The sequence below is a fragment of the Mustelus asterias genome, chromosome 24, assembly GCF_964213995.1.
Source record: "Mustelus asterias chromosome 24, sMusAst1.hap1.1, whole genome shotgun sequence".
Lineage (NCBI taxonomy): Eukaryota > Metazoa > Chordata > Chondrichthyes > Carcharhiniformes > Triakidae > Mustelus > Mustelus asterias.
The window spans coordinates 29,033,827-29,058,415 of record NC_135824.1 but is presented as its reverse complement, the minus strand read 5'-3'; the positions used below and the strand labels follow the sequence as shown (position 1 = coordinate 29,058,415).

Genomic DNA, 24,589 nt, shown 5'->3' with positions numbered 1-24,589 from the left:
TGCTTTAAACAGGCATTGACCCAGCCAGAATTCCTACCCTCCAAAGTATTGTGCACCAATCAACCCATGGACATTTTGACAATGAGATTTAAATGAGGTCAAAACTTCAAAATGGCCCCTTGCCCCCTTCATAAAATGGGTGCCCTAATTGCGCTGCTCCCCAACTACCTGAGTCATACCATGGACACCTTAGTTTTTTTGGGGATTACCTGTTACTATATATTGATACTATTCATCGGTAAACAAAAATTATACTTGGATTCTGTTGACGTAAATGAGCTTCAAAGTTTATGAGGCGACGACTTATTTTCATCAGCTGATTGCGTGGAAAATCCTAAGAAGGCAGCTGCTTGGACATCACTGGGAATGGGATGGTGAATGAGATACTCATCTCCTGTTTTCCTGCATGCCTGCCCCATTTCCCACAGAAAATGGCCACCGATATCAGCCCCACCGTATATTGGCATAGTACTTCAAAAGCATGGTGGTCTTGTGAGGCAGTGGGTAGTATCCCCACCTTTGAGCCAGAAATTCCAGGTTCGAGTCCCACCCCAGGACTTGATGGTCAAGGGAGATGCGTTCATAACGCAGTCAAACAAATTGAGTGTGTTGATTTGCAAATCCTTCCAGTATGGAGCGACACGATGGCGCATAGCATCATAAGATATAGGAGCACAATTAAGCCATTAGTACTGCTGCCTCACAGTGCCAGGGACCTGGGTTTGATTCCAGCCTCAAGTGACTGTCTGTGTTGAGTTTGCACGCTCTCCCTGTGAGAACAGACTCGATGGGCCAAATGGCCTCTTTCTGTAATGGAGTGATTCTATGGATTTGACACCAATGGCTGGCAGTAAGAGCGGGAAAGACTCCTGGTCAGCCACACTGGATGTGGAGTGGTGCCCCTCGAGCTATAAGGCCCCTGGTGACAGACTGGTGACCTGTTCTAGGAATTATTAGCTAAGGAAACAGACAAAAGTCTGGCTTAGTGCACCACTAGTTGCGGGAAGAAGATTGGAATGGAATTTCATGAGAGTGCCTGTAAGGTTGTAAAATACAATCATCGAATGTCAAAATACAATGTATACTATAAAATATAATTATTGTTCAATACCTGTTGGGCCAATGATGGAGACTGCTAAAGATCACCTAATGAAGTCAGAAGCACTGAAACTGAAATATATGTGGTTCTCAATATGAAAAACAGACTTGACATTCAAAGTATTTTTCATGTAAGAAGCTCTTGCAAAAATAGTTTTCAACAAATTTTCTAATTGTGACTGGTATTCAGAAAATAGTACCAGCAGAGTATGAAGAAATATATCATTAGATTATTACAAGGAGGCTTGGTGGCATTGTTGCAAACTCAATTTAATAATCAAGCAAGAAATAAGTACCAAGTAGAAAGGGAATAAAATGCCATTTGGAGTTGGACCAGCCACTATCATTTGCAAGAGATTCTTTGACTTAGGGCGGGACAGTGGCACAATGGTTGTTGCCTCACAGCTCTAAGGACCTGGGTTCAATTCCAGACTTGGGTGACTGTCTGTGTTGAGTTTGCACGTTCTCCCCATGAGAACAGACTTGATGGGCCAAATGACCTCTTTCTGTAATGTGGGGATTCTATGGCATCTCCCTGCGTCTGCATGGGTTTCCTGCGGGTGCTCCAGTTTCTTCCCACAATTCAAAGATGTGCAGGTTTGGTGGATTGGCCATGTTAAATTGCCCCTTAAATTAGATGGCTTAGCCATGGGAAAGATGTGGTGTTATGAGGAAAGGGCGGGGCAAACGGCTTAGGTAAAACAATCTTTCAGAGAGTCGGTGCAGACTCGATGGGCCGAATGAACTTTTCTGCACTGTAGCGATTCTACGATTTAGGTATTTTGCTGCCAGAAGATGCATTTATATAGTTTGTTTCTTTTTTTTAAATATTAAAAAGTTTTAGAAGTCTATTTTATTGGTGTCACAAGTAGGGTTACATTAATACTGCAATGAAGTTACTATGAAAATCCCCTCATTGCCACACTCCGGCGCCTGTTTGGGTACATCGAGGGAGAATTTAGCATGGCCAATGCACCCTAACCAACATGTCTTTCGGACTGTGGGAGGAAACCGGAGCATCTGGAGGAAAGCCACGCAGACACGGGGAGAATGTGCAGGCTCCGCACAGACAGTGACCCAGACTGGGTATCGAACCTGGGTCCCCAGTGTTGTGAGGCAGCAGTGCTAACCACTGTGTCACCCTGCTACCCTAGATTTGGCGTTGCAGATTATAGAGTCTGTTGAATTTACATCTCCTCGGGCAAATCGATGATAAAACACAACTTAAAGCTGGCGCAGAAGAAAAATTGATGCTGAGGTATTGACATTTAAGAATGAGGCACTTGTGTGAAAGTACACGAGTTTCTCAAGTGGCAATGCTTAACATGCTTGTCTGTCGTACTTCATTCCACCATTTTAGAATAAAAGAACTTCAAACCATCATGGTACTTGCTTTGAGGAAACATTGAGTAGAATGGATCTATATTCTCTGGCATTTAAAAGAATGAGAGGTAATCTCGTGGAAATATATAAAATCCTTAGAGACTTGACATGGCTGGAAAGTCTAGAATGATCGAATATCCCTTCAGGATAAGAGGTTGGCCATTTAGGAATGAGATGAGGAGATATTCCTTCACTGAAAGGTTGGTGTATTTGTGGAATTCTCTAAGCAAGAAGGTTGCGGATATTCAGCAGTTGAGTATATTCAAGATTGAGGTCTATAGACCTTTGAGAATGAAGAAAATCAAGGATGTAGGGATCAGAGGAGGGTTGGAATGTGCAGTTAATGTAGATATTCAGCTCCATGATCTTACTAAATGGCGGAGCAGGCTTGTGGAGCCATATGGCCGACTCCTGCTCCAATTGCTAATGTTCTTATCTCATTGCAGGAGGTGTTTTGTGCAATTATTTTCCATTGGATGGGAGTCGAGTGCAGTGAACTCTCTACTGGCCTGTATCAAGTGCAGTCAACCCTCCACTAACCTGAAGCAAGGAGTCCAGGCTCCACCATTGATAGAACTGCTGAAGAAGGTTGGGACGGGGCTTGGGTGGGGCATAAACACTGGTGTAGACCATTTGAACTAATGAGCCTGCTGCTATTTTGTAAACTTGTCGAATTTCATCGTTGAGCTGATTGCACACTTTAAGCAGCTTGTCCATTGCAGAGGGTGGAAAATTTGTGCCTACTGGAATAGATAGGTTAAAGTTGAGAGGCAATTTTGCGAGAGGGCCACTCTGCGTTGAACAAGTTGCAACAGGCTTAAATGTGTGGAGCCAGGTCAATTATTAAATGTTTTTTCTGACCTATAAGAATCAGTTGCAAACCCATTTTCTTGAACTTTGCAAGTGAGATCTACAACAATTTCTTTAAGATCTGCCGGATAAGTCACTCAATGCCAAGTGCCAATGAGTGGAGTATGTATGGGACGTATTCTACCTATTCAAAATTGTATCCAGATCTTGTTGGCATCGTGGGACCTCCAAATAGTTTCAGATAATGAGGCTTCCCATTCAGTGGCTCCAACCAAAATGTGCTAAGCTGCCCAGTGCCACTGAATGGGAGGATTCAAACTTAGTTTCATATTCGGCTACATTAAATTATAGGGGGAGATGGTCATGTTTCCCCCCCCCACCCTCCCCCACCCCCTCCCTGCCCCTCACAAAACACATTAGTGGGCGCTGCCGTAACTGCAAGAAAAGGAGGATGAAGGCCCAATGGAAACCTGGAGCCAAGCAAGGCAGGGTCTTGGGAAGGGAGGAGTTGGGCAGGTCATGAAAGAGGGTGCTAGGGTGTGGGTGGAGTTGTGGAGGGGGGGAGCAGGGATGGGGGAGCGGTGGGTTTAAGGGGTGGGAAGAAAGGGGTGACTCTACCTTAGGGGGGCTGTCAACAAACAGCACCCCCTGAAGATAGAACACCCTTCCTACCTACTCTTTGAATAGGTTATGCTAAAAAATCAGATTGCCCACTCCCACGTGACTGCCCACACCACAGATTTTACAGCATGGGCAGCGTAGTATCAGGGCCAGTGTATCAGGGCCAGTTGCCTTTGTAACAGGCTCAGTTGACCCTTGATCATCTTTTTAAATATGGCAGGCTGTCTGCCAATTTCAGTGCCCACCCAAATCCCACATTATGGGGTGAGCTTGGGAGTGAATGGTAACATGGTGGAGTGGGCTATTTTATGTGCTCCCACCACTGAGAAAATGCCCGGTAGGCAGCATGTAAAATGCAGTCCAGTGTCATTTTAGGGGTGGAATTTAACCATCGCTCATACTATAGAAGAAGAAAAAATGACTACTGATGGAAACGTATGAATGTCTGCATTAGCAATAGCATGACATTCTAGCAGTGTACAGCTTCAGTTTCCGATCAAACATTACAATTTTTGTCAGTATCCACTCAATCTAAATAACAGAAACTTAGGAATCAGTCTGGGTGACCCCAGAACAAGTGCTGAGTATGTCAGGTCAAGTATGGCGGGGGGAGGGGAAGACTGACCTAAAGGTTTGCCATGGTGCTCCGGCACTTTGTTAAAGTTATTTTAAAAAAATGATTGAACCAAAAATACTTCTTACACATATGCATGTCTAGTTTTAAAAACGCAAAAGGGTAGCTTGCCTCATCCAAAGTGAATCTGTACGAAGTCTCACAACACCAGGTTAAAGTCCAACAGGTTTATTTGGTAGCATGAGCTTTCGGAGCGCTGCTCCTTCATCATGTGAGTGCCACTCACCTTAAGTGGCACTCACTTAATGAAGGAGCAGCGCTCCGAAAGCTGGTGCTACCAAATAAACCTGTTGGACTTTAACCTGGTGTTGTGAGACTTCTCACGGTGCCTACCCCAGTCCAACGCCGGCATCTCCACAAAGTGAACCTGACCACTCCAAAAAGGTGTCCCTGGACCATATCCAAAGCAGTACCTTACCTCTCCAAAAGGATACTCTGGCTAGCCAAACAAACCCACAAGGTCAGATCTGCTGAGACCAAATCTAATGTGCACAGTTGACGGTTCAGATACCTACATCATCAAAACACATTTATGGAGAGGAGAACATGCCCCTGACTACATCACCGGGGACGAAGTAGAAACGGTAGAGAGCTTCAAGTTTTTAGGTGTCCAGATCACCAACAACCTGTCCTGGACCCCCATGCCGACACTATGGGGCCGATTTTACCAAATCGGCTCTAAGTGCCGGGTGCGGTCGTAAATCAGACCCGCGCCCGGCAACCGTGCTCCAGCGTCCCCATACGCCTTTTTTTGGCACGGGTCCAGTGGGCGGGGCCTAGCGTATTTGCATCTGTCGGAGCATCGAACTGCGCATGCGCAGCTCGAAGCCGCCAGCACTCAGCGCGCCCGAACGCGAAAGTCAAAGGCAGCACTGACTGACGGGTAGGGGGGGGATGTGACATCTCTTCCCTGAGGGGGGGGGCGGTAGGGGGGGGGATGTGATGTCTCTTCCCTGAGGGGGGGGGGGGTGTGACGTCTCCGCCTCCCCCAGGGAAAAGACGTCACATCCCCCCCCTACCCCTTCCCTCAAGGAAGAGATGTCACATCCCCCCCCCTCAGGGAAGAGACGTCACATCCCCCCCTACCTCCCCCCCCCCCCCCTCAGGGAAGAGACGTCACATCGCCCCCAACCCCCCCCCCTCAGGGAAGAGACGTCACATCCCCCCCTACGCCCCCCCCCAGCCCTCAGGGAAGAGATGTCACATCCCCTCCCCCCTCCGCCCCCTCCCTAGTGAAGAGACGTCATCCTACCGATCAGGACCCCCGGAGCAAGGCCAGGATCCAGGATCGCAAGATGCTTTCGACGGACACCAGCGATCAAGGTAGGTCGGGGGCCCGGGGGGTCCGATCCCTGGGGGGGGTGGCTGCTGGTGGGGCCTGCGTCCCAGGGTGGTCCGATCGGCGGGGGGGGGGGGGGGGGGGGGGGCTGCCGGGGTGGTTCGCGGGGGCGGGGGGGGGGGGGGGGGGTCCGCGAAGGGTGGTCGGGGGCGATTCGGCGGTTCAGTTGCTGAGTTGAAGCCCTATCGGACTTGAATTCAGCAACACGGTAAATGCGCGGGCGCCGATCAGATCGGAGCCTCGTAAAGTGGGAATCCTTGGGTAAGTTGGGCGCGGGCTTCATTATGCTGATTTAAATGCATGCAAATGCATTTAAATCGGCCCGCTGGCCGATTCGGGCACACGCTGGATCAGCGCCGCGATTAGCCGTTGGTAAATGCGCGATTGGCCTTGGATCGGGTCTGGACCACGTTTTAGGCCCGACGCCCAACTTTACCACGATTTAAAACGGGCGCGAAATTTTGGTAAAATCGGGCCCTATATTTAAGAAAGCCCACCAACCCCTCTACTTTCTCAGAAGACTAAGGAAATTTGGCATGTTAGCTACAACTTTCACCAACTTTTGCAGATGCACCATAGAAAGCATTCTTTCTGGTTGTATCACAGCTTGGTATGGCTCCTGCTCTGCCCAAGACTGCAAGAAACTACAAAGGTCGTGACTAATTATGCAGCCTCCCATCCATTGACCCTGTCTACACTTCCCGCTGCCTCAGCAAAGCAGTCAGCATAATTAAGGACTCCACACACCCCGGACATTCTCTCTTCCACCTTCTTCCGTCGGAAAAAAGATACAAAAGTCTGTGGTCACGTACCAACCGACTCAAGAACAGCTTCTTCCCTGCTGCTGTCAGACTTTTAAATGGACTTACCTTGCATTAAGTTGATCTTTCTCTACACCCTAGCTAGTAACACTACACTGTGCACTCTTTCCTTTCCTTCTCTATGAACGGTATGCTTTGTCTGTATAGCACGCAAGAAACAATACTTTTCACTGTATGCCAATACATGTTGATACCTGTGACAATAATAAATCAAATCAAAAATTTAGAATCATAGAGGTTTCCAGCATGGAAACAGGCCCTTCAGCCCAACTTGTCCATGCTGTCCAGTTTTTACCACTAAGCTAGTCCCAATTTTCTGCTTTAGGCCCATATCCCTCTATACTCATCTTACCCATGTAACTGTCTAAATGCTTTTTAAAAGTGGAGGCAATTATTGATTTTATTTATTCGTGTCAAAAGTAGGCCTACATTAACACTGCAACGAAGTTACTGTGAAAATCCCCCAGTCGCCATACCTGCAGTGCCTGTTCAGGTACACTGAGGGAGAATTTAGCATGGCTAATGCACCTGACCAGCTCATCCTTCGGACTGTGGGAGGAAACCGGAGCACCCGGAGGAAACCCACACAGACACGGGGAGAACGTGCAGACTCCACATAGACAGTGACCCAAGCCGGGAATCGAACCCGGGTCCCTGGCGCTGTGAGGCAGCAGTGCTAACCACTGTGCCACTGTGCCACCCTATTTACCGCACCATAAAAAAAATAGGTGAGAACACTAAAAAAAACTATCAAAATTTTGGTTATACAGCTTTTGGTTTTATTAGGAAGGTTTGAATAACCAGGAGATGCAGACTTAAGAATCTTCAAATGGAACCAGCAGGAACATATAGAGAATTTGTTTTTGGTGAAGTGAGTTATGATGAACTAGCAAGGACTGCCTGAGGAGAAGATTCAATTGTAGCTTTCAAAAAGGAATTGGATATGCAGTTTAACAGGAAAATCTGACAGAGAGTGGAGAAGGAGCAGGTTGGGTGGGACTAATTGGACAGATCTTTCAAAGAGCTGACAGAGGCAAGATGGGAAGAAAGGCCATCTTCTGTGCTGTATAATTCAACAATATTTTCCATATGAGTGTTAGATTGTAGCCTAGCAAAAACACTTACCCATCACCAAACCGTTTATTCGTAAATCCTTTTTAGAATTCGTTGATTCCTAATAAAATCAAAATTCCAATGAACTTGATGGATTTTTGAATAGCACTAACATATAGCCACGTCTTTTCCAATCCAAACTAATATAATACTCTTGCCAATGCAAATTGTTCTGCTAGTATCTGAATATTCTAGGATATCAATCGCACTTTGCACTTTTAAAAGCTCCACATCTGCAATCACACACAAGCTCTTCATCACAGTTGCTGCAAAGTTGGAAGATTAACAGGGAACAGGCCTTTTATTGGATGATGAACATGGTCCTAGAAGTAGTAGAATGCCTTTGTTGTGAGGTGTTGCATGCCTTAAAAATGGTAAGAAACAAAATTATCAGATAAAACAGTAAAAGTACCAAAACCAAATGAAAAGTAATCTCTTCAAAAGTTGCATTGTAACCCTCCCCTCACCCCGCAGTCTATAACCCATGATGTCACAGGACTGCATAAACTGTATGATTACAACATACATCTGACAAATCTTTCCTCGGTGAGATAGACAAGCGAAAAGTTTATTCTCCATTCTGTTAGTTAGACTAAAAAGAACTAAAATTATTTCACCATAACATTGCACTGGTAGGAAACTAGATGACCAAAGGATTTGACAGGATTGATAAAACAAAGTTCCCGTGGTGCGGGAGTGCAGAAAAAAGGGGCATAAGTGGTTAGCACTGCTGCCTTACAGCGCCAGGGACCCGGGTTCGATTCCCGGCTTGGGTCACTGTCTGTGCGGAGTCTGCACCTTCTCCCCATGTCTGCGTGGGTTTCCTCTGAGTGCTCCGGCTTCCTCCCACAGTCCAAAAGGCGTGCTGGTTAGGTGCATTGACTATGCTAAGGTCTCCCTCAGTGTATCCGAACAGATGCTGGAGTGGCTCAGGAACCACTTCTGCACACAAAACACTCTGGGAAAGAGGAACCACCTCCCAAAAGAGTGTTAAAGTCGCGGGTGTCATTTGAACATTTCTAGATTGAGGTTGGTAGAGTTTTGTTAGATAAGGACTAGGGCGGGTGGATGGAGTTAAGATACAAATCATCCATGATCTAACTGAACAAGCTTCAGGTGCTGAATGGTCTATCCCAGTCCCTATGAAACAAACCTCATATTTTTGCAGGAATCAAACCTTCCTGTGGTCAACTTTTTGACCTTATGCTTGGGTACAGACAGGCTGAAATTATAACATAAATACCTTTCTAAAAACAAAAAAAAAACACAACTTGTAGAATTGCAATTAAATGCTCCACTTAATTCCACCCCAGATTGTCACAAACAGTGCTTCCAATAAGTGCACTCATGGTCAGAAAGGGTTAACAAAGAAGCCACTCACAGTGTAAGTAATTGCGTCAACCCAAATGTCTTTTTCTTACACATGCTTTTCAATTACTCTTTTGCTAGTCTATTCAATCCTTACTCTTCCGATCTCCTTACAATGAGTTATCATTGGCTGCCATTTTAGCACTCAAATGCCATTTGTCTTATTGAAACATGGTCTAGCCTCACTGAAGTGAACAATCATTCTCCTTCAAATATATCAAAATTCACTGAAAAAAAAAATACCCTCCTCTCAATGGAAAATGGACTGCAGTTAGTGACAGTTTAGAGCAGGCAATAAAATAAATGAGTGCTGTTCGGAATAAAAGTACGCTACCTGTGTGCAAAAAAGGGCTGATATGTAAGTAGAGTCACTTAACTACAAACATCTCTGCAAGAGTGAAACTTGTTAATGTGCAGAAGAAGTAGGTACTTTTTCCTTTATTCAACCCTTAATGTGCCGTACACTTTTTTGTGTGCCTGTATGATTGGATTTTAATTTATCAGGGTTGTCTTGACTCTATTGTTCATTTAATTAATATTGAAATATATTCAATGATATTTTAATATGCATAATAACATGTCTTAACATATTCCTTCTGATTTAAAATATGCCACCCCTCAGCTTATTTGCTTTAATATATCAGATCATTATAATTCATAGAATCCCTACAGTGCCGAAGGAGGCCATTTGGCCCATTGCATTTGCATCGACTCTCCCATAGAGCATCTTACGAAGCCCACCGATCGCCATAACCCCACATATTTATCTCACTAATTCCCCTAACCTACACATTCTGGGACACTAAGGGGCAACTTAGCACGGCCAATCCACTTAACCCGCACATCTTTGGACTGTGGGAGGAAACCGGAGCACCCGGAGGGAATCCACACAGACACGGGGAGAATGTGCAAACTCCACACAGTCGCCCGAGGCTGGAATTGAACCTGGGTCCCTGGCGCTGTAAGGCAGCAGTGCTAACCATTGGGCCACCATGCTGCCAACTGGCAATATTGATATGATGATAGTTATGTATAGTAACTGTTCTCTAACCTCATAATGCATTCTGTATTATCTCTTCAACAAAACCTGAGCCATTTATCATGCACAATATGCTTTTATTCTATGCCATCTTTTTTGATGGGGCAATTAGAAAACATCAGATTGGACAACTTAAGTTTCAAAAGATGTCAATTAAAAAGAATAGAAGCCAACAGGAAGGACTACTGTATGTTTAAAATTAGCATTAAATATTAAGTGGCGCTTTGGACTGATATATGCATCCTCCTAAATAGAGAGACACACTGTTAATCCTATTCTTAGTTATATACCGTGTGCTTAAGAGAGCATGAACTGACAAATTAACCAAATCATTTAGACAGATAGAGAAGACGTAAACATCTTTAATATTTCAGTGATATATCCATACCTTGTTCCTTGTCTACATAAACTGCCACATTGCTTGTAATTCAGATATAGTACTCAAAGGTAATCTGTTGGGAGACTTTGTCCATATGCTATAAAATAACCATGAACTAGCAGTGCAGCAGCCATACAATTACACACCTCCTGTAATGAACTCAAAGTAACCTTGGTCTCAGATATGAATATTCACATGTGACCTGTTATCTTTGACATTAAATGGCAATGAAATAACATAGCTCTAATGTAACTTGTAACAAGATCAAACAAACAAATGTCAAATAGAAGAGATCTATTTAAGGCATGGGTTATTTGACATATGAGTCCAATTACAGTATTCTTCACCACTTCTGACCACGTGAGCACAACAAATATTGATTTTAGGCTGGCTATGTATATACTTTGGATCCCGCTCTTAATGAGAAATATGGTCACCTTTGAACTATGCCCTTTAACACAGTAATGCACTCTTTTCCGTTAAGTGGCCCATCGCCATCAGCAGAGACAGGAAAGACAAAGCTCTATGTGTGGTTTCCAGACAATCGACCTGGAATAAGACATTGAATGTCCTTCATTTAAGAGAATAAAATGAAAGGAGGGTCTAGTCACCGAGCGGCAGAAGAAAATCAGGTGTCCTCTGAAAGGATAACGGGTCTCAGCCTCTCAGGATGACTAGTTATAGTGGACCGAAAATTTTTATTTATAAAATTATAGAAATGAAGTTTGACTTTGAGGCTGTGCCGACTTTGCAGAGTTTCCTGAGTCATGCAGCATGTGGATGGTTCTTGCCAGCACAAATAGTTTTACTAGCGTCGGCTAGTGTATATAAGCCTTGTACACAAGTCAAGCTTTTTTTTTAGTATTTTAAAGCTTGTTTCAGTTTAAGTTTATTTTATTAGTGTCACAAGTAGGCTTACATTAACACCGTAATGAAACTGCTGTGAAAACTCCTTGGTCTCCACACCCTGGCTCCTGTTCGGGTACACTGAGGAAGAATTTAGCACGGCCGATTCAACTAACCAGCATGTGTTTCGGACTGCGGGAGGAAACTGGAGCACTTGAAGGAAACCCACACAGACACGGGGAGAATGTGCAAACTCCGCACAGACAGTGACCCAAGCCGGGAATCGAAATCAGATCCCTGGCATTGTGATGCAGCAATGCTAATCACTGTGCCATCATATCGCCCTTCAATGTTCTAGGTTATCTTTTAAGATTTTGTTGCCTGCCTCAGATATAAACAATGTCATTCACAACAAAGCTCTGTTCACTCACTGCCATCAATTGTAACAAAAATTTCAAAAATACAATGCACTTTCTGTGAAAACTGCATCTGTATTTCTGGAGCAATATTTGCAAAAATCTCGATTATAAGAATTTATTTTTGTTTATGCCAACATTTTTGGGAATTAAAAGCATTTCTTTGATTTCATTTTCTAACATCCAAATTCATGATTTTTCCAAAACATCATAGTACACAAAAAGTGACAAAGTTCTAGCAACAACATTCAGTTAGTCATGGAAGTCATAGAATCCCTACAGTGCAGAAGGAGGCCATTCAGCCCATCGAGCCTGCACTGACAGCAATCCCTTCCATGCCCTATCCCTGTAACCCCACATATTTACCCTGTTAGTCCCCCTTACATGAAGGGGCAATTTAGCATGGCCAATCAACCTAACCTGCACATCGTTGGACATTGACTCATTATAGTCCTCAGATGATGCTCTATAGTCATAGAGTCAAAGAGGTCGACAGCACGGAAAAGGCCCTTCAACCCACCGTGTCTGTGCTGTCTCACACTGCAATTAATTTATCACACATATGCAATTTATTAAGGCCAACTTACTGGAAAAAGTAGGTAAATATTAATTCCAAACTCCCAATTTAATCACTTCTTCCTTCAACATTCCATGCAAGCCTGTATCTCCAAGTTATGAATTGGGACATCCAATAATAGATGGACCCAACCAAGTTAAATAACACAAGAGCACAAGAATTAAGAACAGCAGTAGGCTATTCAGCCCCTCAAGGCTGCTCCACTATTCAGTAAGAAAAGATGGTTGATCTGATAGTGGCCTCAGTACCTCTCTTCCAGATTACCCCCATAACCCTTGAGTTAATCAAAGATCTAAGTCAGCCTTAAATATTTTAAATGAACTAGCTTCCGCTGTTCTCTAGCAAAGAGAATTCCACAGACCCTCTGAGAGAAGAAAATTCTCTAGTTGTTTCAGTCTTAAATGTGAGGCGTCTAATTTTTAAACTGCGTCCTCTAGTTCGAGACTCCCACACAAGTGGAAACAGGATCAAACTAAGGGCAGTTCACTTGAGTTAATTCATAGTTTCATTCTCGTTCAAAATCTACTTATTCTTGCTAAAGCCTTACCAAAGTTCCCAAGTCAAGGTGTGCACCATAATAGCAACTGATAACCAATGATACCCTTTCCCGAGAATGAAATTAGTTGAGCTAAAGTTTTACCAAATTTAACCTGAGTCACGGTAAACTTTAAGAAGCAAGCAAAATAAATGGAAATCACATGGAATCGATCAAACATTGAAGAGAAAATGAATAATATTTTAATTAGAGCTTTTAATTCTTTTACAGGAAAGAAACAATGAAGTTTGAATATGCAAATATATGAGGAATACAGTTAAAGTTTATTTGTCACAAGTAGGTTTACATTAACACTGCAATGAAGTTACTGTGAAAATCCCCTGGTGGCCACATTCCGTCACCTGTTCGGATACACTGAGGGAGAATTTAGCATGGCCAATGCACCTAACCAGCATGTCTTTCGGACTGTGGGAGGAAATCGGAGCATCTGGAGGAAACCCAGGCAGACACGGGGAGAACATGCAGACTCCGCACAGACAGTGACCTCAAGCTGGGAATCAAACGTGGGTTCCTGGCACCGTGAGGCAGCAGTGCTATCTACTGTGCCATCGTGCCGCCCATACAGACGGGATCCCTCCTTGGGCTACAGGTTAGACTGAGGAAGTGTGCTTTTGTATATGTGGGTAACATGCCAAATTAAATTGCTGACAAAGAATGGTCTAGTTTGGAGCAGGGAGCAGCGTGGGCTTGGAGGGCCGAAGGGCCTGTTCCTGTGCTGTATTGTTCTTTGTTCTTTGTTCTTTATATTTACCCCCTTTAATAAGAGATAGTAAAGTGCAAATTAGGGCATATTTTGGTGATTTTAGAGAGTTCCCTTTAAGAGTCGCAGTCATTTCTGATCTTCCGTCCACTGCCTTTGCAAGAGCAATGGAAGAAAACCAACAAATCATAATGCACCTAAAACAATGATTTTTCAATGGAATAAATAAATCACTTATATAGACAAAGATGTAGGGGCCAAAATTGGACTACCTACCCCTGAAATCAGGCACAGGAATTAAAATACATAATTAACCTATGACCCTTCTTTCTAATGTTACCTGTGATAGTAGCGCAGCCCAATATTAAATGAGTTGTTGAGTGACTGCATATACCTCAGCACGGGTCCCAATTTTGTGTCAGGCTGGCACCACTTCAAGCTAGCTCGCACTACTTAATACCAACCTTCACCCAGTAAAGGGGCGATGAATTTCACCTGGAGCAGATGCTGGGATTGGTTGGGAGGACATTCTGAGCACGTAGGACACTTACTAATTGTACAAGAGGGTGGAGAACAATCCCAATCACTGCTGCTCCTTCACTCATCTACCAGCAATTTCTACCGATTTCTTTTGATTCACTTACGTTGCTGGCTGGGCCAGCATTTATTGCCCATCCCTAACTGCCCTCCATTTTAGAGGGCATTTGAGAGTCAACCGCACTGTTGTGGCTCTGGAATTGGCCAGACCAGGTAAGGATGGCAGATTTCCTTCTCTAAAGGACATTAGTGAACCAGATAGGCTTTTATGACAATCAACAATGGTTTCATGGTCACCATCAGACTTTTAATTCCAGATTTTTGTTGAATTCACACTTCACCATCTGTTATGATGGGATTTAAACCCAGGTCTCCAGATTTTGCCCAGGGGTCCCTGGATTACTAGTCCAGTGACAATACCACTGTGCCACCGCCTCCCCTACTGCGACTCACACTTCACATTCATTGCTTCACCTTGCCCTCAAACAGTTAGCTCAGCTGCAAGCCTCACACCTATACCTCACGGATTGTACACACTGCCAGCTTTCAACAATGACAGACACAGCATCCAAACACATTGCACCACACAAACTGACACATTTACCTCTCTCTTGTGGGGCACACTGGTGCATAATCGGAGGCAGCAAGGCCTATCTGGCAGGGGATAGAGAGGGATACAAATCCTTATCCCCACTGAGGAGATACTCTGCTGTCCATCATTGGAGTGGTCATGATGGAGGCTATAGCAAACAGTGAGGCTGAAACTATCAAAAATGATGAATGCACAAAAATCCATCTTCATATACTCCATTTCCTCCTCATATCTTAACATAGAGACATAGAAAACAGAAGCAGGAGGAGGGCATTTGACCTTTCGAGCCTGCTCCGCCATACATCTTGATCATGGCTGATCATCAAATTCAATATCCTGATCCCCCTTCTTCCCACATTCCTTGATTGCTTTAGCCCCAAGAACTATATCTAATTTCTTCTTGAAATCAGACAACATTTTGGCCTCAACTGCATTCACACATTCACCACTCTCTGGGTGAAGAAATTTCTCCTCACCTCTGTTCTAAAAGGTTTATCCCTTATCCTCAAACTATGACCCCTAGTTCTGGACTCCTCACCAGTGGGAACATTTTTCTGAATCTACCCTGTCTAACTCTAGGTTTCTATGAGATTCCTTTAGCCCCAAGAACTATATCTGATTTCTTCTTGAAATTACACAACGTTTTGACCTCAACTAATTTCTATGGTTGCGAGTTCCATACATTTACCACTCTTCTGATTTATAAGCACACAACCCCTTGCCTTCACCCTCTTCCCCTCACCAGAATCCTGCTTTTGTGCCTTTCTCCTGTTAGAAACTCAGGAAGGGATGAGGGACTTCAGTCAAGCAGATAGATTGGAGAGGTTGGGACTGTTTTCCCTGGAGCAGAGAAGGTTGAAAGGAGATCTGTTAGAAGTATACATAAATTATGAGGGGCCTAGTTAGAGTTGGATAGGGGAAAAATGCTTCCATTGGCGGAAGGTTCAAGAACAAGAGGGCACAGGTTTAAAGCAATGGAGACTTGAAAACACGCAACGAGTGGTTGGAATGCCTAAAAGCGTGGTGGAGGCAGGTACAATCAGAGCATTTAAGAGAGAATTAAGTTATTAGCTGGAAAGGAAAAATGTGACATGGAGAAGGCAGGTGAGTGACTCTCTGTGAATTGCCCCTTCAGAGGAACAGCACAGTCATGATGGGCTGAATAGCTTCCTTCTGAAACCGTGTGCTGAAACCGTGACTCTGCGGCTTGCAACCTAACCAGGTGGAAAAGCAAAAGCTGTGGAAGAACAGAAAGACAATGATGAAGGGAAAACATTGTCCCTCGCTCTCACATGCGCAGCCACCAGCTCAGATCCTGACACAGTCAATAGTTTAGACGGCAGCTTAGGGGTGGGATCCGCATGTGGTGAGATAACAGACATAAGTGGCCTGCAGCCAGGGCTGGGACGAGGGTAGTACGAAAGCAACTTGTCAGACAGCTTTGACAAAGGGTCATCTGGACTCGAAATGTCAGCTCTTTTCTCTCCTTACAGATGCTGCCAGACCTGCTGAGATTTTCCAGCATTTTCTCTTTTGTTTGCAGCATCCGCAGTAATTTGCTTTGAACCAACTTGTCGGAGACGAGGTTACACATAAGTTCTATTGCAGAAAACTCAGAACGGCACGGTGGCACAGTGGTCAGCACTGCTGCCTCACAGCTCCAGGGACATGGGTTCAATTCCTGCCTTGGGTGACTGTATGTGTTGAGTTAGCACATTCTCCTCGTGTTTGCGTGGGTTTCCTCCCACAGTCCGAAAGATGTGCAGGTTAGGTTGATTGGCCATGCTAAATTCTCCCTTAATGTCAAGGGAATTAGTAGGGTAAATAGGTGGAGTTGGGATAGGGCCGAGGCGGGATTGTTATCAGTGCAGGCTTTATGGGTCGAGTAGCCTCCTTCTGCACTGTAAGGATTCTGGGTGATGACTTTGATGGGCAGCCAAAAGGAAAACAGAAATGGATCTGCACATAAACATTCATGGGGCAAAAGCAAGCCTGTAGTCACTTTCAAGGAACATGGGGAAGACAGGAGCTAATTTGGATTTTATGCAAAGCTTTATGCCTATGCTTTCAGACCGTGAAGGAATCCATGTAGAGAAATAGAACCGTAATGAAGGTTATACGGGTAAAATAGTTATTTTCCTATAAATAAGAGCGAACAGTGGCACAGTGGTTAGCGCTGCCGCCTCACAGCGCCAGGGACCCGGGTTCAATTCCCAGCTTGGGTCACTATCTGTGCAGAGTCTGCACGTTCTCCCCATGTCTGTGTGTGTTTCCTCGGGATGCTCCAGTTTCCTCCCTCAGTCTGAAAGACGTGCTGGTTAGGGTGCATTGGCCATGCTAAATTCTCCCTCAGTGTACCCGAACAGGTGCCGGAGTGTGGCGACTAGGGGATTTTCACAGTAACTTCATTGCAGTGTTAATGTAAGCCTACTTGTGACAATAATAAATAAACTTTAAAGAATTGAAAAGGGTTAATTTTAATGAGCGGGTACAGTTCACAATGCTTAAACTGTACATCCTGGCATGTACCAACTTTATGTTTTTTACGACAATGAAGATCTGCTGATAGCAAAAGGCAGACAACCCAAAAACTGAACACATTCTTTTCAAAAGACAGAAAAAAATCAGCACAATGTAGGAATTGAGACGGAGACTGAAATGAGCAAGGGCATTTTACAATCCAGAAACACGCTATGATGTTAAGAAGCAAGCTCATAACTAAGGTAGAAAGTTTGATACTCACAGCACTCACAGGCATGGCTTGCCTGGGGTTAAAGCAGTGGTTCCCAAAGGGTGCGGCGCGCCACACTGGTGCGGCGAGAGAGGATGGCAAGTGTGGCGGGAAGATTCAAGGACAATCAAAGAAACATTTAAACATGGTTTAAACAAGCATTGTTTTATACTTTCTGGATGTCCCATGATCATATTATAAGTAGTTGTGTTCTATGTTGATACCAGAGATGAGGGGTGTTGATTATGAGGAGAGACTGAGCAGATTGGGTTTGTACCCGTTGGAATTTAGAAGGCTGAGGGGGGATCTTATAGAGACCTATAAGATAATGAAGGGGCTGGATAGGGTAGAGGTGGAGAGATTCTTTCCATTTAGAAAGGAAGCTAGAACTAGAGGGCACAGCCTCAAAATAAAGGGGGGTCAGTTTAGGACAGAGTTGAGGAGGAACTTCTTCTCTCAGAGGGTGGTGAATCTCTGGAATTCTCTGCCCACTGAAGTGGTGGAGGCTACCTCGTTGAATATGTTTAAATCACGGATAGATGGATTCCTGATCGGTAAGGGAAGTGGGGGTTATGGGGATCAGGCGGGTAAGTGGAACTGATCCACTTCAGATCAGCCATGATCTTATTGAATGGCGGGGCAGGCTCGAGGGGCTAGATGGCCTACTCCTGCTCCTATGTTCTTATGTTCTTCTGTTCTATGTTATGAATCAAGCACTGCTAGGAGTTGTTTTTTTAAAAATGTATTTCTTATCAATAAAAAAATTGGTGTGGCGCGAGCAAATTTTTATTCCGAAAGTGCGGCCCAGTGAAAAAAGTTTGGGAACCACTGGGTTAAAGGGACCCAAAGCTTATGAGAATCTGACAGATATATGAATATGCTTGGAATTTAAAGGTGTTGTCTTTCAGGAGAAATTAGCAGAAATCAAAACTAAAATTGGAACAGAATCAGGAGGCATCTAATTACAAATAAGAAACCACCCTTATATGTATGAAATTAATTATGTCGCTCATGGCACACCATAAATATTACAAGAAACTAAAGAGAGAGTCAGATTCAAATTTGTTTAATTAGCTTGAAAGTTTCTCACTCACTCAGAGTTTATGGTAAATGTTACTTTAATATTTTTCCTGTAACTACTCAATTTAAAACTGAATTTTGTTACTAGAAATAAGATTGTATGCACTCTCTTCTTCCCAGAGCCTATTTAATGTTGCAATTGACTTTTTCCACCAACTTTGAATTGCATGTAGGTTTCTTGGTGTCACACCACATTACAAACCAGCCGTCCAGCCAACTGTACACCACATAATGTGCAAGTGATGGCCGTCTCCATGAGGACATTTAATGACCCAACTTCACAGCACGGTGGCACAGTGGTTAGCACTGCTACCTCACAGCACCAGGGACCCAGGTTTGATTCCCGGCTTGGGTCACTGTCTGTGTGGAGTCTGCACGTTCTCCCCGTGTCTGCGTGGGTTTCCTCCGGGTGCTCCGGTTTCCTCCCACAGTCCAAGATGTGCAGGTTAGGTGGATTTGCCATGCTAGATTGCCCTTGAGTGTCAGCGGGACTAGCGAGGGTAAATGCATGGGGATAGGGCCTGGGTGGGATTGTGGTCGGTGCAGGCTCGATGGGGCAAATGGCCTCTTTCTACACTGTAGGATTCTATAATGCAAGGTTTGATGACCTATATCTCTGCTTGCACTGCAGAACAAGCTGAAACCACCTAAAATCTGAGGGTTACAGCGAAGGATCGAACTGAAATCAACTTATTGGCACATGAGCACAAACTGCTGCCGTTATAGATGCTGTTGTTAAAGCTGTTCTTTCCGTATCTCTGTGTGCTATGTAATCTTGCAGTCTGTGGAGATGATAACATTTAATGTGCAGGATATTTTATGGCTTGTTCCTGCCTACCAAGAAGGGTGGGTCCTCTTGGAGTATTGTGATAGGTCACCAGCTCAATTCCTGTGTCAGTGAGCACTCAGTTTGAGTCAGTGAGCGGGATTTTACAGTCTCGCTCACCCCCAGGTCAACTGGGGTAAAATCCCACCCGAGGTCAACAGTCATTTCCATTGTCTGCCCCTCACCCGCTCCGAATCCATGGCAGGTGGGGCGGTAAAATTCTGGCTATTGGTCAGTTAGCAAACATCCCAGATGAGGACAAAGACAGAGGCAAAAAGAGTCGAGATAAAAGAAAGGAGCAGAGAAACAGGCTCCAAATTAGAGAAAGGACAGCAGGGAACAGTCTTTAAGTAAAGAGGGCAGTTGGGGAAAATACACCCTTTAGAGCAGTGTGGTTCTGCCTGAGCAGCCAAAGATCTAAAGTTGTTCTTGTAAGTGATGCTTGAGTGCACTTGGGAAACCTGGGGAAAGGAATTTCAAAAGAAAAGATTGAAACCCTGCAAGATCCATGTGATTCATGTTGCCATGGAGAGGGACTTTGAGAGGGGAGGGTTTCCAAGTTATTCCTGAAACTTCCAGACACAGTTAGGCTATCCAGATTCGGGAGAGGGAGAGAGCTGCCAGAGGCCAAAAGTACATCTAGTTCACTACATAGGAATACAGGTTGGAGCTCACACTCTGATTGAGAAAAACAAATTCATGAGGATTTAAAACAAGGCTGGAAGATTCGCCAAGCTTGAATTGGAGGGAGAATCTCAAGGAGAAACCCTTACAATGGAAGACAATTCCTGGTGTGGGATGTATGTGGGGTGGCAGGTGGGGATGCACAACGGGGCCATAAAATCCTGGCCAATGTGCCTTAAGAATTGGGAAGTGCAGAGATTCCAGTCACAGATACAATACCAAGAAGTGCATTTAAATGTTTTTCACCACATTTCAGTTAATGCAGAAAAATGAAATATTTGCAAATTGATAGAAGAAGAAGTTCATGGAATCACTACAATGCAGAAGGAGGCCATTCAGCCCATTGTGTCTGCACTGACAACAATCCCACCCAGGCCTATCCCCATAACCCCACGTATTTACCCTGTTAATCCCCCTGATGCTAAGGGGCAATTTTAGCATGGCCAATCCATCTAACCTGCACAAAATAGAATCATAGAATCCCTACAGTACAGAAGGAGGCCATTTGGCCCATCGAGTCTGCACTGACAACAATCCCAGCCATATCCCCATAATCCCACGTATTTACTCTGTTAATCCCCTTAATGTTAAGGGGCAATTTTAGCATGGCCAATCCACCTAACCTGCATACCTTTGCAGTATGGGAGGAAACCGGAGCACCCAGAGGAAACCCACGCAGACATGGGGAGAACATGCAAACTCTGCACAGTCACCCGAGGCTGGAATTGAACCCGGATCCTTGGAGCTGTGAGGCAGCAGTACTAACCCCTGTGCCGTCCCTACCACTGTATATCCATGCTGCTGCACATTTAACAAGCTGGATTAAGGCCACACCAGCATAAGCCGTGCTGAACACTGTCTCTACAAACACAGTTTAATCATGCGCTGTGTGTAGATTGTGGGTCAATATGTTTAAACTTGCCCAGACTGAGAAAACTATCAAATTCCAGTATTGCAGATTCAACTTATTACTTTCAATTGGTTCTGGACAGCACAATCCCCAAATCAACACTTAGTAAATTCACATGACGGTCTATCATTTGACCAAGTGTTATCTATGTAGGTGATCTATTGGCTAATGACTTCATTTCCTGGCACACACACAATTAGATGGGGGTATTATGACAGTGTGTCCTCAGAATAGATGCTAAACATCATTCAGAATCAAAACTTGGCCAAACTCTGTAACCGGTGGAATTTGTTTATACAGGATAAATACATTTAATTATCGCCTTGTCATGGGATACTCATACTTATTGTTAAACAGGAAGTGACTTGCTTTGACCCAAGAACCATATCTTCAATGAGTCCCTAAGAAAAAGGAAGACTGCTTGTTGTTATCTCCGCTGCAGAGTTACGATAAAAAGATAAATGGGGAAAGATTTTAAAAGGACACAAGGGGCAACCTTTTCACACAGAGGGTGGTGCGTATATGAAATGAGGTGCCAGAGGAGGTGGCATAGGTGGGTACAATTATAACATTTAAAAGGCTTTTAGACAGGTACATGGATGGGAAAGGTTTAGAGGGATATGGGCCAAATGCAGGCAAATGGGACTAGTTCAGTTTTGGAAACCTGATTGGCATGGACGAGTTTTAAAGTTTAAAGTTTATTTATTGGTCACTAATAGGCACACTGCAATGAAGTCACTGTGAGAATCCCCTAGTTTCCACACTCCAGCACCTGTTCGGGTACACTGAGGGAGAATTTAGCATGGCCAATGCACCTAACCAGCATGTCTTTCGGACTGGGCCAAAGAGCCTGATTCCATGCTGTTTATCTCTATGACACTATATGCCTATGCAAACCTCAACCATTAGAATCAATGTTTGTTCCTTAATCATTGAACGACAATTTAAATCTAACATTGTTTTGTTCATTTCACCCTGCTTTTTTATTTATTTGTGGTATGAGAATGTCACTGTCATGGCCAGCATTTATTGCCCATCCCCTAACAACACTTGAAAAGCTGTGGTATGCTGCTTACTTGAACTGCTACAGTGCATGTTGTGTAGCTACACCCACAATGCTGTTATGAAAGGAGATCCAGGGTCTTAGCATAGTGAAGAAACAGTGATATGGTTCCAAGTTAGAGTGGTATGTAATGGGATCAGAGTGAGCTGGCAAGGTGGATACAAAGCTGCCTCGGTCAAAGAAGACAGAGGGTAGCAGTGGAAGGGTGCGTTTCTGAATGGAGGGCTGTGACAAGTGGCGTTCCTCAGGGATCAGTGCTGGGACCTTTGCTATTTGTAATACATATAAATGATTTGGAGGAAAATGTAACTTGTTTGATTAGTAAGTTTGCGGACGACACAAAGTTTGGTGGATTTGCGGATAGCGATGAGGACCATCAGAGGGTACAACAGGATATAGCTCAGTTGGAGACTTGGGTGGAGAAATGGCAGATGGAGTTTAATTCGGACAAATGTGAGGTAATGCATTTTGGAAGGTCTAATATAGATAGGAAATATACAGTAAATGGCAGAACCCTTAAGAGTATTGATAGGCAAAAGGATCTGGGTGTACAGCTACACAGGTCACTGAAAGTGGCAATGCAGGTGGAGAAGGTAGTCAAGAAGGTATTGCCTTCATTGGCTGGGGCATTGAGTTTAAAAATTGGCAAGTCATGTTGCAGCTTTATAGAACCTTAGTTAGGCCGCACTTGGAATATAGTGTTCAATTCTGGTCGCCACACTACCAGAAGGATGTGGAGGCTTTGGAGAGGGTACAGAAAAGATTTACCAGGATGCTGCCTGGTATGGAGGGCATTAGCTATGAGGAGAAGTTGGAGAAACTTGGTTTGTTCTCACTGGAACTACGGAAGTTGAGGGGCGACCTGATAGAAGTCTACAAGATTATGAGAGGCATGGACAGAGTGGATAGTCAGAAGCTTTTTTCCAGTGTGGAAGAGCCAATTACTAGGGGGCACAGGTTTAAGGTGCGAGGGGCAAAGTTTAAAGGAGATATACGAGGCAGACTTTTTACACAGAGAGTAGTGGGTGCCTGGAACTCGTTGCCAGGGGAGGTAGTGGAAGCAGGTTCGGTAGTGACTTTTAAGGGGCGTCTTGACAAGTACATGAATAGGATGGGAATAGAGAAATATGGTCCCCGGAAGGGTAGGGGGTTTTAGTTCAGTTGGGCAGCATGGTCGGTGTAGGCCTGGAGGGCCGAAGGGCCTGTTCCTGTGCTGTGATTTTCTTTGTTCTTTGTAAGTTGGAGGGGAAATTACAGGTGGTGGTATTCTCATGCATCTGCTGCCCTTGTCCTGCTTGGTGGTAGAGGTCGCAGGATTGGAATGTGCTGTTGAAGAGCCATAGTGAGTTCCTGCAGTGCATCTTGTAGATGGTACATGCTGCTGCCACTGTGCATCAGTGGTAGAAGGAGTCAATGTTTATGGTTGTGGATGGGGTGCCAATCAAGAGGACTGCTTTGTCCTGGATAGTACTGACTTTGTTGAGTGTATCACTCATCCAGGCAAGTGGAGAGTTTTCATCACACTCTAGATTTGTCCCTTGCAGATGATGAACAGGTTTAGGGGAATCAGAAGAATTCACAGCCTTTTGTAGTCATATGGTTGGTTCAATTCAGTTTCTGGTCAAGGGTGATCCGTAGAATGTTGATGGTTGGGAATTCAGCAATGGTAAAGTTTATTAAATGTCAAATGGAGATGGTTAGATGTTCTCTTGTTAGAGATGATTAATGCTTGGCATTTGTGCTGCATGCATTTGTCACTTGTTAGCCCGAGGCTGAATGTGGTCCTGGTCTTGTTGTATGTGGCCATGGACTGCGTCAGTGTCTGAGCAGTTGTGAATGGTACTGAACATTATAATTATCAGTGAAACATCCTTATGTTCTAATCTTATGTTGGAAGGTCATTGATGTAGCAGCTGAATATAGTTTGGGCCAGGACATTACTCTGACGAACATTTGCGGCAATGTCCTGGTGCTGAGATGATTGGCCTCCAACAATTGCAACCATTTTCTTTTGTGCTGTGTATTACTCCAACCAGTGGAGAGTTTACCCCCCGATTTCCATTGACTTAAATCTTGTTGAGGCTCCTTAATGTCACACTTGGTCAAATTGCTGAAAAAGGAGACATTCTGTCATTAGGATAGATTCACAAAAATACCAATAGTTAAGCAGAGTAGAGAGATGCACAAAACTGGGATTATTCTCCATAGAAAAGTGAAGTTTAAGGGAAGTCTTAATAGAGGCATTCAAAATTATGAAGAGTTTTCATAGACTAGACAGGGAGAGATTTTGTGCACTAGCTGGAGGGTTAGGAACCAGGGGTGCCGGATTTTATGGCCTCGCTCGACCCAAGACCAGAAAATCCCACCCGAGGACAACGGACCTTCCCATTGTCCACCCCTCACCTGCTCCGATTCCCCTTGCGGGCGGGGCAGTAGAATTCTGGCGGCGGACTTAGATTTAAAATG

At 44.3% G+C, this 24,589-nt stretch overlaps 1 long non-coding RNA gene across 2 annotated transcripts in view; it reads right to left on the bottom strand.

The window, feature by feature from the left end:
- Positions 1-24,589, bottom strand: part of LOC144511057 (uncharacterized) — a 70,127-nt gene that overhangs the window by 10,847 nt on the left and 34,691 nt on the right. The window lies entirely within an intron of this gene.